The sequence below is a fragment of the Aptenodytes patagonicus genome, chromosome 7 (assembly GCF_965638725.1).
Source record: "Aptenodytes patagonicus chromosome 7, bAptPat1.pri.cur, whole genome shotgun sequence".
Lineage (NCBI taxonomy): Eukaryota > Metazoa > Chordata > Aves > Sphenisciformes > Spheniscidae > Aptenodytes > Aptenodytes patagonicus.
The window spans coordinates 69,291,088-69,302,857 of record NC_134955.1 but is presented as its reverse complement, the minus strand read 5'-3'; positions in this window follow the sequence as shown (position 1 = coordinate 69,302,857).

The window sequence follows — 11,770 nt, the reverse complement described above, 5'->3', positions numbered from 1 at the left end:
TTTGTGTTGTCATTTATTACATCCATGCTGGGGGGTGGGAGGGGGGGGAAAGGCAAAAAAAAATCAACGACGACGATGAAAAAGCATGGGGGGGTGGAGGGGGAGGGAGGGGGCGCGGCAGGAGAGTGCTGACAATGGAGGGTTCACCAGAGCACCGTGGGCAAACCCTGTTTCTGGACGAGGATACAAATGAATACCGAATATCACGCGGGTGTGTATGACCAAAAAAGCCTTCGGGGAGGCTTTGCCTGTCCTGCCGGGGGCTTCGGGGCCGGTGGTCCCGTCTCTTGAGTTTCGCTGCGTTCAGGCACGGACCGGCTCGGCGAGCCCAGATTTTTTTTTAAAAAAAAAAAAAAAAAAGATAACCCCAAAATTTCCTTTCAGTTTAGCCAAGAGCATCCGCAGTTTCGAGGCAGCGTTGTGCACAGGGCAGCGGAGTCGGAGGGTCGGTGGGCTCCTGCCGGGTGCGGGGTCAGCTCCCCCCCACCCCCACCCCGTCCCGTCCCTGTGCCCCCGGCGTGGGTCGGGGTGCGGGGATGTGAAGGGGGGGGGTGCATCTCGCCCGGTGGAGGGTCCCGGGGGATGTCGGCGAAGGGAGAGAGCGCTGGGTGAGTTTCCGTGTCTCTTGCCTTGCCTGCACGGGTACCGGGAAGGTGCTGCATCCTGGCTTTACACATCTGCCCCCCCCCGCCTGCCAAAATCCAGCCACGAGGCGCTTTTCCAGCCCCGGGGCGGCCGATGAGGGATGAAGGAGGCTTGGGAGCGAGCGTGCATTTTTATTTAGCCAAATAAAAACCAAGCCCCAAAGGGCACCAAAACGCAGCTCCACAGTCCCACGTTCTTGGCATTAAACGTGTGCCGGGGGGGAGGCGTGGATGGCAGTGGCTCGGCTCCCCCTCATCCGCCGCTGCCTTGCTTCTTCTAACGGGGGAGCTAAATTTGGTCCAGGGGCATTAAATAGCTAAACCCGACACGGCACAGCTCAAGCCCGTGCTCGAAGCGAGATCGGGGCCAGAAAAACCATCGGTGCCCGTGGTGATGCTCGGCGTAGCGCCGGCTTTGCTCCCGCCGGTCCTGATGCTGCTCCAGGTTTTCTGATGGAATAATAATAAATTGAAAATTAATGAATGGAGGGAGGTGACGGGTGGGAGCGGCAGCCACGAGGGTTGCGGCAATATTCCCAAAATGGGCTCGGCCGTGAGCACCGATGGGCAGCAAGCGTGTGCCGGGACCGGCCGGAGCAGGGCTGGGGGGGGGGGGGGGAACCAGAGCATCGGCTGGGCCGGCGGGGAGGGGAGATGTGCGAATCCATTTGCCATGCAGCATTTTTAAGTCGTTTTTCTTAAAAAAAAAACAAACCAAGTGCCAAATGCAATGTTTTATGTTTGCCATTCCTTGGTGTCCTGTTTCCCGGCAGGCATGAGATGGGGGGGGGTGTTTGGGGCCGGGGGGGGGGAGCGGAGAAGGGAAAACCCGAAAGCAAGGGAGGTTGGGAAGAGGTGTGAGGAGGTGAAGGCGAAGCGGGGGCCGGGGAGGCCGGGGAGGGGGGGGGGCTGAGCCGCAGGCGCCGGCCGGCGCTGGGGACGTGGGTCACCCCCCACCCCGAGCACCCCCAGGTTGTACGGAACCGAGGTGTGAACGCAACCGCCATAGCAGGAGCCTTCCCCAGGGAAGGCTCAAATGTATTTACGGAGCTGAAATTCTATTTATTCCTTCGCTGACTATAGAAACAGAGCTTATCTGATTGTTAAGAGAGATTATTTTGGATATATTACCTATTAACTTGCTATGGCTGGTAACCATGATAATGTCTGTTATTAACAACCACCAAATAATTCAATTGTTTTTTCCTTTTGTTAGAAAAAAAAGCTTATTTTCCATTGACGGTGTATAGGTTAATAACGACTTAGTTGTGTTTGCTGTTTCTTGGGGTTTTTGTTTTTTTTTTTCTTTCTTTTTTTTTTTTTAAGTAAAAAGAAAAAAGTGGCTTCAGTTGCGTTCGGGAAGTCCTGCCTGGCTCTGGGGTGCCTGTGCTGAGTGCAGGCAGCAGAGCTCCAGTGAAAGTAGTTTAAAAGAAAAAAAGGAGGAAAAAAAAAAAAAAAAAAAAAAAAGAGGCTCGAATCCTAAAAGAAAATAAAAATTATTTATAAAAAGAAAAAAGAAAAAAAAAAAACCAACCACCCACCAGTTGCATGCGTGAGGCTGTGAGGTCAAATCTTTAGTAATAAAGCGGCAGTGCCTTTCTTTTTTTTGTATTCACCCGTTCACCCCCACATGCAACTGTTTGGTACCACGGGCGCGTCGTGGCGAGGGAGATGCCGCCGCCGCCGCGGGGGCCCTCGGCGTCGGGTGGGCATCTCTTCTACCCCCCACCCCCCCCCCCACTCTCCCAGAGACGGCCCCCAGCCGCCCCCCCCCCCAGCACCCGCCGGGGACCCTTTTCCTGGTGCTGTTCCCCTGAGCCGTCCCCGGCTGCAGCGGGGAAGGCCGGCCAGCTCAGCGCCCAAGTGTCCTTGGGTCCGGCGGATGCTCCCCGCGGCTGCGACACCCTGGGGGGGGGGGGGAAAACCCAAACCAAAACCCTTTTCTTTCGAGGTGTCCTCCCCAGGGACAAGCCCTGAGCTCGACTGGACTTGAGCCGGGCTTTGCCTTCGCTTGCTCAGCTCATTAAAAAATCTTGGGGGGGGGGGGGGAGGTCAAGCCCGGCCAGCATCCAGCAGGAAAATCCGAAACTGTGATTTACGCCCGCGAGAGGCGCGGAGCGGAGCTCGAGTTTGGTCAGCACTTAGGGAAACTATTTCTGTTGTCACCTTTCTCCATGTCGGGGTGCGGCCGTGCCCCAGGTTTAGCTTTCTGAATGTGCCTGATGGAAAGTGGGTCCTGCAGACGTCTATAATTTGCACACAGCGACGGTAACACTAAAGTTGATTTTATACGAGTCATCAGAGTTTGCAAAGTGAGTTTTATTTTTTGTATTCCTTTATCTTTACTTAAAGGTGAATGTGTATTCCTCTGGGAGGAATAGGAAGAAAAAAAAAAAAACAAAAAAAAAAAACAAAAACAGGAATGTTAATAATGTTAAACAGAATACTTCCTCCCTTATTAATATATATAACCCTGATGTATTTATGCATATTGTAAGCTTACTTTAAAAAGCTTTGAACTTTCTTCTGTTGCATGCCGTTCCCGGGCAGCCTTTTATTGTACATGCATGCCTTTAGTCCTGGTTTTTCTGTACAAAGTTAGTGCACAAAGAACTATTTTTGCCTAGTTAATGTTGCCGAGCAATGCATATTTTTTCCAATTCTTTTTTTTTTTTTTTTTTATTTTTTTTGGGGGGGGGGGTGTCATATATGGAAATCGCATGTTCGTTACATGTAAAAGCTTCCTGATATAAAGAAATACTAATGTTTGGAGATGCCGGTCTTTGCAAGTGTACAGTTTTCAAATGTTGTTCCCAGTGAAACACCCTCGTGATTTCAACTTGCTCCAATGTATTTATTACTCATTTCCTCCCATGTAACTAGGAATCATGGCTATATTTCATATCAACGGTATATTGAAAGTGAAGGGAGATGATTAATACAAGGTTTTGTAACACTGGGGTGTGGCGCCTCCTTCTTTACGCTCTTTTTGGCAGATGGCCTCGTACTTTAAAAAAAAAAAATTAAAAAAAATAGAATAAAATAAATGGCCAGCCCCGTGGGGTGAGAGAGGGGAGGAGGAGTTGCGTAGTTCTGCAAGGGGGGGGGTTATTATCTTTATATAAAGCCCGTGGCAGGGCTTACAAATCCCCGGCGTTCTCCATGCAGCCGCTTCTCTGTCCCTTTGGGACGCCCGCGCCCCGGGAGCTGTTTGGACACGGGATTTTTCTTTTGAAATCAGCAGGAATTGGGGCTGGAGCGGCTCGGAGGCTGCAGCTGAGGCTGCGGGGGCACACGGAGGAGCCGGCTCGGCCGAGAGCCTCAGCGCGTGCGTGGAGACATTTGGGTCGGGTTTTTTCAGGCTGGGCTGATTCTGGGCTAAAAACCTGCGAATTTCAGGCCCGCCTTGGGCCAGAGCGGGCAGGGAAGGATGCTCGGAGCTGGCACTGCCGCTTGCCGCAGGCGCACGGCCGCGGGAGGAGGTGCCGAGGGCAGGACCGTGACTTCTGGCCCAGGTTTTTTTCCGTATTTTCTCGGCTTTGGGCTCTGCACGGGCTGGTGCTGTTTGCGGCGTCGCCGCCTTGCTGAGGGTGGGCAGGGACACACACACACACACACACACACACAGAGATCGCCCCCATCCCACCCCTCGCTCAGCGCAGGGGCAGCGAGAGCAGGATGCTCGGGGTGGGGTTGGTTACCTCCAGGGGTGGCGGCCACGCAACCTCTCCGGGCAGCCTGGTGCAGGGTTAGACCACGCTTACGGTTAAAAAAAGGCTTTTTCTGACATTTAAATGGGATTTCCTGTGTTTCAGCTTGTGGCCATTGCCTCTTGTAGCTCGTTTTTATCCCCCTCGCCATTGGACGCATCAGTAAGATCCCCCTGAGCCTCCACTTCTCCCAGCTGACCAAGCCCAGCTCCTGCAGGCTCTTCTCAACCAGTCCAAGCTCTAAACCATCAGCTTGGCCATTCGCTGCACTCATATGTCCCTGTCCCTCCTGTGCCGGGGAGCCCAGCGCTGGCCCAGCGCACCAGGCGTGTCTCACCAGTGCTGAGCAGAGGGGCAGGATCATACCCCTTCCCCCCCCCCCCCCCCTTGACCTGCTGGAGACGGTCTTCTGAATTCAGCCCGGGATGCTGGTGGCTACCTTTGCTGTGAGGGTGGATTGCTGGCTCGTGGGCGGCTTGGTGTCCACCAGGACTCCCAGGTCCTTCTCTGCAAAGCTGCTTTCCACCCGCTCAGCCCCCAGTGTGCACTGGTGCATGGGGTTACCCCTCCCCAGCGGCAGGACTCGGCCCCGTGGTGAACTCACGAGGTTCCTCTCAGCCCATTTCTCCAGCCTGTCCAGGTCCCTCTGAATGGCAGCACGACCCTCTGGTGCATCAGCCACTCCTCCCAGTTTTGTATTACCTGCAGACGTGCTGACAGCGTCGCGGCGTCCAGGTCATCAATGATGAGGTTAAAGAGTAGTTGGCGCCATTATTGACCCCTGGGGTACACCACTAGTCACCAGTCTCCAGGTGGACTCCGTGCCCGTGAACCCGGCCCTCTGAGCCCGGCCGGTCAGCCAGTTTTCAGCCCACATTAATGTCAGCTTATCCAGCCTGTACTTCATCAGCTTGTCCATGAGGGTGTTGCAGGAGACGGTGCCAAAAGCCGAACTGAAGTCAAGATAAATCACCCACTGCTCTGCCCTCGTCCACTGGGCCAGTCACCGCACCGCAGAAGGCTGGATGGGCACACGTTCCCTTTGTGAAGCCACGTTGACTGCTCCCCATCACCTTCTTGTCCTTCAGGTGTCTGGAAATGGTGTCCAGGCTTAGTTGCTCCACCACCTTCGCAGGTGTGGAGGTGAAGCTGACTGGCAGCTCCCCAGAGCCTCCTTCTTGTCCTTCTTGAGGGAAGGAGTGCCTTTTGCTCTCTTCCAGTCCTCAGAAACTTCCCTGATCACCATGCCCTTTGCAACAGCGGCCTTGCAGCGGCTCCCACAGCACCCGTGGGTGCCTCCCATCAGGCCCCAGGGACTTGTGCATGTCCACATCTCTCACCAGGTCCAACTCCAGGTGAGCTTTAGCTTCCCAAGCCCCATCCTTGGATGCCCACACAGTGTCCCTATGCTTCTCCCGGGAACGGCTGCCCCTGCTTCCATCTCTCGTATGCTTCCTTTTAATGTCTGAGTTGTGTCAGGAGCTCCTTGGGCCTCCAACACTGCCCCCAACCTTCACGTCCCCCCACCAGTCCTTCCTGGGTTGCAAACGTGAGGTGGAGCAGAGCGTCTCCCCTCGCTTGCCTGTGTCAGGACAACGTCATGAGTGCCCTCGAGAGACCTCCTGGGTGGCCCGGGCCCTGCTGTGGTGTCCCTCCAGCAGGCATCGGGGTGGCTGATGTCCCCCATGACGAGCAGAACCTGCAAACATGGGGCTTCTTCAGCTTGTTTGAAAGCCTCATCCGCTGCTTCTCCTTGGAAGAGGCTCCTAGCAAGCTCCCCAAATGCTGATGAGGCCAAGCACCCCAAAAGCGTGTCCTCAAGCCCCTTCTATTTAAAGATGCTCCTGAGCATCACGGGCCGGGCCACCCCAGAAGGGAAAGATTCATCGTGGCGTTCGGCCCCACCCGAATTACCCTGCCCAGGAGAGCACCCGCATCGGCAGCCCACAGGCAACGGCTCCCTGCACCCACCGTGCATCAGCCCTCCCAACGCGGCTAAGAAAAGCGTTACCTAAACCCCAGCCGAAATGCTGTTTCCTTCCATAAACAGTCTGCCTTTCCACGTACGTGCGCCTGCCGTCTGGGTCTCAAAGCACGCGTTTGTTGCACTAATAGAGAATGAAAAGGGAAAGGAAAAAGCAAAAAGCCCTGGGGTGGAAAATCAGAGCTGGAGGGGCTGAAAAAGCTCCAAGGAAAGCCCGCAGCAGCCGCGCGGTTAGGGAGAGTCTGTGGGTCCCGTCGACGGGCAAACTGGAAAGAGGCTTAAAAAAGGAAAAGCAAGAGAAAAAAAAAAAAAAAACCCCACATTTCCGTGCTGTCAGGAGCTGTTGGATGAATCAGTACCGGAGACTAAAGGCTTTACCAACCTGTGCTCCCGGATTACGCCACGCTTGAGCCCCGTCCAGCCTGTGGGAGTCGGGCTCCCGTTCTCCTGCCCTGCGGAGGCTGCAGCCCACATCCAGCCCAGCTCCTTGGGGGCAAAGACGGGGGCCGGTGGCCACTGCCTTAGCAGCGGCTGGGCTGTTTTGGCTTCCACAGCATCCCTGGCAGGCGCGGGATAACCCCAGGTTATCTTGTTACCAGGGCCTTTTCTCCACCTACCCCAAAGGGTGATGGAGAAGGAGCCCCAGCCCTGGGAGCCGGCGCAGCCATCCAGGTGCACCCTCCCAGGGGATGCTCTTGGCCCTTTGGCCCTAACCCCAGGCTCCCGGTGCGGGTACAAATGCCTCATATTTAACAGCGAGGGGAACAGCCAGGGGAACAATTTGTCAGTGGCGGTGGGCAGGGATTTCCCATTACAGGAAAGTTTTTAATCAGGATGGAGAGGGCTTTACCAGAAGTGCTCCTCGAGTTCAGGGAATAATTAATTCCCCAAGTCTGTCGGCTGAGGCTGTGCAGGAGAGGCTGGATGGTAACGGTGGGCTCCCTGCCAGCCAGGGACCCGCTCCTGGAATATACCAAATTGCCGCCGCCGTGCCGCTCCTCGGAGCCCTGGGCTGGCAGCCCACGCCAGCACCACAGGGCTCGTCACCAGCAGCGCGACTTATTTTGCTCGGCGCGGCCTCTGTCACCTCCTCGTGAGCGGCAAGCGATGCCACGCAGCACCCCACCCCGGAGAGGAAAGTATTCCTAGAGCTGGTGCATCCGAACCCGAGGCTGCGAGGGGACGGCTGTCCTTGTAAGTGGCCTGACCCTGTTCAGCGTCGGCAGAAGCAGATGCTTGGCAGCACTTTTAGAGAGTGAATTCACCGCGGGGCTCAGCAGCATCGCTGAGCGCTCCGGGGAGCTATTTTTAATTGGGATCTGCAAATAGCTCGGCGACGTATGCCTGGCACAGGCACCTTGGGGCCGCAGCATCGCTCGCGCGGGGCGGTGGAAGCAACGGGGCTGAGTGGCCCCCGCGCCCACAGGTCCTGGCGTGGGATCAGAATGGATACCATATATCTATTTATCTATGTATCTATAAATGTCCACGTGGGCAGAGTTTGCAGCCTTATGAAGATGAGGCCACCTCCCTGCATCTCCCAGCAAGGTGCCTGGTGATGGATGCTTAAATTAGTCTAGCAACAGCACCCATCCCTGCACAACTTGGAGGAGAGGGTCCCAGGGCTGCGCTGGCTGCCGTGGAGCCATTGGCACCAATGAAGGGAGCGGTAGGAGAAGGACGGACCATGGCTTCGCCCAAAGCCCCGGCGCAGGCAGAGCCGGGGCCGGCAGCCGTGCTCTGGGCAGGCAGCAGAGCGGTGCTTGCAGCCTGCCAGTGCCTGGAAGAGCAAAGCAGCATTTTCCCTCTTTTCTCCAAGGAAACGCTCTGCTGACCGAGTCTGGTCAGAGGAGAAATTGCCCAGCTCAGCCAAAATCCCCACTTTTCTACAGAAAATAGATTTTTCGGCCAATTTTAAATAATAGCAATTAAAAAAAATCATCCTGCCAGGTTAGCCCCTGCTTTTTGACAAAGCAGCACCACCTCCATCCCTGCGAAGAGGCGGCACGGGCGGGTGGGCGTTCGCTCCCCAGGGCAGCAGCATCCTGCAGCGGAGGGGCTGGGTGCCCCTCTCCCGCCCCCCCCATGCCCCCAGCCTGGCATCGGGGTGACCCCCAGGCCTCCCCGCGAAGAGTTTCCAGCCCGAAAGCTCTTGCTCTTGCTCCTCTCCTGTGGCGAGCAGAGCTCGGGGCTGGGCTCAGCAGAGGGAGACACAGACTGTGCATCCCCAGGCACGGGCAGGCGGCTGCGGAGGCCGAGACCCAGCCCGACCCTCTCTCCCCTCTCGCCGCATCGCTGACCTTGAGCATCACCCAGCCGGAGCCAGGACCTTTGCAAACCCCCTGCCAGCTATCCCTCCCGTTGCCGCTTCCCTACAAAAACCTTTCCCGTCCTTCTCTTTCCCTCCTCCAGCTGCACTGGCTCCTTGCGATAATACCCATTTCCCTCCCAGTTTACCTCCCCAGGTGATGAGCGATGGAGAAGAGATCGGAGAAGATGAGCACAGACCTGAGGTGCGGCCCGCCGGCGGCCCTGGGCTGGCAACCCCGTGGCTGCGCGGATTCGGGTCCCCGTAGGAAGTGTTTACACAGTGTCAAGGGCTGTCACCCCGCACGACCTTAAAAACAAAGAGATCCTTAATGTATCCCGCAGGTACGTTATGAAGGTGACGCCAACAGGGCAGTTGTTTAAGGCAAAGTTTTTGTTTTCCAATAATTAATGTATCTACGGGCCACACGACCTGCGATATTTCTGGCTAGAGCAGAAAACGCACACGAAGGACAATCCCTTACTCCCTGCAGTAGGTAAAAATAATAGGTAAAACCAAATTTATCATTTGTTTTACCATAAAGATATCCACCCCCTCCCCAGCCATTTGTTGGCTGATCTGCTCGTAATGACGTTGCTAGTGCTGGATGCTGATAACGTTAATGATACAGGGAAAAGAAATCCTGCCTTTTTCCTACGCATCGGTGCGCTGCAGCATGTCCCGGCTGGAGTGGCGGCGGTCACCTCCTCCACCCGCTCCCGCAGCTCTCCGGCAGGTCGGTGCGTGGCTGCGGCAGGCATTGCAGGACAAGGGAGCCGAAGAAATGCCAGCTGTACGGTGAGATACAGCTTCTCTAGGGGAAAAGAGGGATGCTGAGAGGGTGTATGGGCACGCACGGCCAGGGCGGGACGGAGCCGAGGCATGAACTCCCTCCCATAGCACCTGGTAAAGGGTTCCCCAGGTCACACGTGAAGGTTGGGTGGTGGGAACCCACCCAGGAATTGCTCCCTTGGTGGTATTCGGACACCCCAGGCAAAAGAAGCGCCATTGTGGTTTGCCTTAGCACTTTTGAAATAGTTTACAGGTCTGTGTAGCTCATTTAGCCACTCTTACGGTGGATTTTTAACCTTTGCTTTACCGTCGCAATCTCGGTACGGCGCAGCAGAGCAAATAGAGAGGTAACGTGGTACGGTCCCCTTCGCTAAAACCACCCCTGCAAAGCCCCAACACCAAAACCACAGTACAAAGTTGTCAAAAAAAAAAAAAAAAAAATTCCTCGTGATTATATTCTTTGGGTATTTTAGCGAAATTTCTTTGAATACTGTGATTTATTTGCTGTCCCTGTTAACAGCCCAGCCCAAGACTTATTAAAAAGAGCTTCAATGTTTTATATCCTCTCAACCGCTAAATCATGACTGCAACTCGAAATACAACTGGAAGGCACAGCTTTTCATAAAGGTTATTTCCAGGAGTTCAGCAGAAGGGCTCAGCCAAAGCTCAAAGGGCAGGGCTGATCGGGGGCGCCTTCCCAGCGCTGACAGCTCACTCGAGAGAGCGGGGGCAGAAACCCGAGGCCAGGTAATGAGCGACTGGAGCTCACTAAGCAACTGTGAGCTGCTGGAAGGTTGCGATGGCTGCATAAAGCCTCCAGGACGATCGGAGCCCTCGACTGCAGCCACTCATTCACCCAGAAGGCAGATTTTTGGCTAGGAAGAGCCGATTTTGGTATCCCTTGGGTAAAACGCCCAAGGAAAGGCAGACCTCTTCTGATGCTGCCCCCCCCCCCCCCCGGCCCCCCGCCCAAGTGCTGACGGGTAGGCAGCCTGGGCGAGACGTGGACAACAGCTCAGGAACCCATACCGCACCGATGGACACCCCAGTCCTACTCTAGCTTGCCCCTATCCCCCGCTGAACACTCAGAGCTGCAGGCCAGCCATCTGCCAGGGGGTTCCCGGCCAGCTGGTGCTGCCCAGGTTCCACATGCCTCCCTCTCCAAGAGCTAACCACAAGGCTGGCCACGTTTCCAGGAGCCCCCCTGGGGACAGGTTGGGTTGGGCTGGCGGCTCTCACATCTTTGGGCAGCGGCATTCGTTATTCACCGCCTACATGACCGATCTTGACGACCAGCAGCAGGATCTTGTACGCAAGAGGGTGCTTCGAGGACGAAATTTTGGGACTTGTGCTTTGTAGAAGGGAACGTAAAAATCTACAGTGGCCTTGGGAGCACGAAGACGGCGTGAGGTCCAGCCACAGGCAAAGCAGCTGGGCAGGAGGTGTCTGCACAGGGTTTCCAGGAGAGGCATCCCTATCTCCCGCAAGCTTCCACACCAGGGACAGCTGGGACGTGCCGGCAGAGCAAGTGAGCCACCAGCCAGGTCTCTGCAGGGAATTCACGCCACAGCACAAGGGAACCGAGGCCACTTCTTTGCACCGTGAGATAAGCAGGACTAACCCCCTCCCGGGGGCTCCTGGCTGTGAAAAGTTGCCTGAACCGAAGTATAAACCTGCACCTGGAAGCGGGACGCAAGGGGAGAGGACCAAAGAGCCTGCGCCGAGGACCCGGCTGGGCACGGCCCGGGGACTCGCTTGAGCGATCACTCCGCAGCACGCGCGCAGGAAACGATGGGAGACACCCAAAAGTAAACGACAGCGATAGAAAAAAACACAAAGAAGCTGCTTATATGGGGGACTCCTGAGGAAAAAAAAAAAACAAACCCTGAGAAGCAGCACGTACCACTGGAGGGTGCCAGGCAATGAACAGAGCAGGTGGGATCAAGCAGGTGGGATCCTGAGAGATGGGGTAGGTTGGGGGCGGGGGGGGGGATTGTCATCTTAATAACAGCTTTTGGTTCTCTTACAGATTTGGTTCTTATCGCTCCCTCCTGGTTTTTTGAGCTGCACTTTCAAGCTGAGTATTTTTTCACCCCGATGAAAACAGATTTTCCCATGATGACAAAACCAGGCAGGCTCCTTCCCAATCCCACACCTAAAAAAAAAAAAACAAAGAGGCGGGGAATAGAAAACTTGTTGCAGAAGTGCCCGTTGGTGAAAACAGGCTGTTTCCCACCACAGCCGCCAGCTTTAACGTACAACCGTGGGAAACGCAGAAGTCACTCAGCTTCACGACAAAGGCAATTCTTGACAATGCTCCTGGGGCTTCCCA